At 62.1% G+C, this 2,791-nt stretch overlaps 1 protein-coding gene across 1 annotated transcript in view; it reads right to left on the bottom strand.

The window, feature by feature from the left end:
* The window catches only part of Asb6 (ankyrin repeat and SOCS box containing 6), a 27,319-nt gene extending 26,050 nt beyond the window's left edge, over positions 1-1,269 (bottom strand). The window contains exons 1-2 of the mRNA XM_048812907.1: positions 1,262-1,269; positions 360-364 (exon numbers count right to left, since the gene is read on the bottom strand). The gene's annotated coding sequence lies outside the window, so the exon portion shown is untranslated. The remainder of the gene's footprint in view (positions 1-359; positions 365-1,261) is intronic.
* Between the last annotated feature and the right edge of the window lie 1,522 nt (positions 1,270-2,791).

Raw genomic sequence — 2,791 nt, 5'->3', positions numbered from 1 at the left:
AGCTCCAGCCCCAGCCCCAGCCCCAGGCCCAGCCCTCTCTGTAGTTTGAAGGGACCGTAGTTCGGTTCTCACGGCGGACTCTGGGTTGCTCTGCATCTGCAAAAGCCAGCCTGGAGCCGGGAGTGGGCTGAGGGGATGCGAAGCATTCTCTGGAAGCAGGTCTTCCTAGGAGAGTCCTCTCCCCCGGCCTCCTCTCCTCCCTGGCCTCCTTCTCTCTCGTTCCTGAGCCATGGGACACCTGAGGACCGGTCCTGGCTTGTGATGCTGGCTCTACATGTGGCCTTCTCTGGGTCCCACCTGGACATGGGAGATGGCACACAGGTGTTCATGAGACCCTTCCTAATTGGTCACGACCCCACCCGGCCTAGAAGATCGCTCTGTGGTGGCTGAGGTCGTAGCCCAGTGGTGGAGCACTGGCCTGGCCTGAGGGAGGCCCTGGGTTCCATTCTCATCCCACATAGAAATAAACTAAAGAAAGCCACTCTGTGGCCCGTCCCCTGGGCTTGTGGTGTCCCAGAGCCTGGGCCTGGTGCCTGGACTCTCAAGCAGATGAGGGCGTCTCAGCACAGGCCCCGGGAGTGGGGAGAGGAGGACCTTTGGTGGCAGCCAGTGGCTGGGGCAGTAGTGGGCCTCTCCGTCCCTGTCCGCGGAAGGACACCTGCTGTTTCAGGAGGGTCCTGCCCCTCTCTGCAGCAGACCTGGAGCGGGGCTTGGGGCCTGGCACAGGGGCCTCAGACCACCAACATCCTACAAGGCCTTCCTTTCAGGTAGGCACTCAACAGTCTAGAGCTGTTTCTCCCAGAAGATTCCGGAAGGTACCTCTGGAACACCTGCTTGCCCACACCCTTGAGGCCTAAAAAGAACCCCGAAGTTCAGCGTTGCCATCTGTGAAATGGGAACAAGGGGTATCCCTTATGGAGGAGCCCTGAGTGTAGGGGTACCCAGCCCTGTAGGTGCTCAACAAAGATCTCGTGACAGCTGCTTGAGACGCCCGCAGTGACCCTGCAAATCAGGCCCGGCTGGTGATTATCATCCCTATTTTTTTGAGGCCCAGAGAGGCTAAGTGCCCTGCCCAAGCTCTCACAGCTGGGAAGGGAAGGCTGGGCCTCCGTCTCCTGCGCAGCTCAGTGTCTGGCTGGGGAGGGTGAAGGAGGAGCTGCCCCAGGCTGTGGGGAAACTTCTGAGAGGGGTAGGGAGGTGGGGTGGGCCTTGAGGGCCGGCGCCGACTGGGGCTTTCGGGATGGACATTGTGTGCATGTACCAGGGGCTTCTGAGCAGCAGAGACCAGGGGCTGGGGTGGCTTGTCCTGGGCAGGGCTGTGAGGTCAGGTTGGACCGGGCAGAACTTGGCATGTCTTCATGGTGACCCAAGCCTGAAAGGACAGTGGCCAACCGTGGGTGGAGGCAGACCTGGGGGTTGCTTGGGGGGCCGTGTGTCCCTGAACACACCCCACAGGAGGGGTGACTGTGCACTGCCCTGGGGAGTGAGGGGGAGGGGCATGGCCATGGTGGGGTCTCCCCGGGGCGCATGGCCAGCAGAGTGCCCACGGTGCGGCCCCCGCCGTGCTGGCCCCCACCATCCAAAGCCACCCCGGAGCCCCGGGAGTGCTGAGGCAATGTGACCCAGTGTGCACCCCCAGGCAGGTGCGGGCTGCGTGCGGGGGGCTGTGCAGCAGCTGGGGCAGGGGCTTCTCCAGGTCCTCTGCAGCCTGGTCTGGGTCACATTGCCTGGCGGGGTGGGGGCTGCCCAGCTTTGGGGGGGTTGGAGGTGACGGAGTGAGGCAAGAGTCCCCACCCCTCACCCTCCGTACACCTGTCTGGACTTGGAGTGCCCAGGAGGGTCCCTGTGGAGCAGAGATGGGACAGCCCCCAGCTCCCTGCTCATCCCTCCTCCCTCCCTCCCTTCCTCAGTCATGGCACCTCCTCTGCCCCCAGCGTGGTGGCTCCTGCCAGGAGCTCCCTCTGTGCACAGAGTGGGTGGTTTGAAAGTTTTGCCTACAGGAGCCACTTGTAGCAACTGTCCAGGAAGCTTCCAGAACTGTCATTTCAGAGTGAAGGGGTTCTCAGGCCCGACTCACGTTAGTTTAAGACACTCTCTAACCCTGCTTTGCGGTAGGTCGGTGAGAACCCTGTCAAAAGCTGGCATTTGGGAACCACATGTCCCCGACTCCCAGACACGACACACACACCCGCACACACCCCACGCCGCACATGCACACACACACCACATACACCCCATCCCGAGGCTCCAGTCCGGCCTGGATGATCCCACCCAGGCTCTTGGTGGCCAGGGTGGCCGCAGGCAGCTAGTGGACGAGCAGACGGATTTGCTGTGCGCGGGCCAGGGGTCAAGTGCCTCTTGCGATGTGCTGTAGTGGGGAGCTACAGAGCTTCCTGTTTAGACGGAGGGAGGTTGAGGGTCTCGCCAGGCTCCCACACCCAGCAGAGGCGGTGAAACAGGGTGTCCCTCAGCATCCGGCAGTAGGGGAGGTGACATGCGGCAGAAGCAGGTTGCACCATGCCCGTTGGCCTGGCAGGGCAGAGCTGACTCCCAGCTGCCCAGAAAGAGACTGTGCGCCCAGAGGTGCCAGGCACAGCCCCCTGTGGCCCAGCCCAGCAGCCTGGACGCTCAGGCTGTCCTGGGAGTGACAAAGCATAGAGCCCGAGTCCCTTCCACATCTGGGAAGCTGTTTGTTCCCAGCCTGGCTCCTGGGGACCACCGTGATGACAGGACATAGTCCGCGTGAGGCCCTTTACGGGTAATGATATCTTTTATTGTGTCCTAAAAATGA

Source organism: Marmota marmota, unplaced genomic scaffold (genome assembly GCF_001458135.2).
Source record: "Marmota marmota marmota unplaced genomic scaffold, marMar, whole genome shotgun sequence".
Lineage (NCBI taxonomy): Eukaryota > Metazoa > Chordata > Mammalia > Rodentia > Sciuridae > Marmota > Marmota marmota.
The sequence above is the reverse complement of the archived record's forward strand: the minus strand, read 5'-3'. Positions and strand labels throughout refer to the sequence as shown.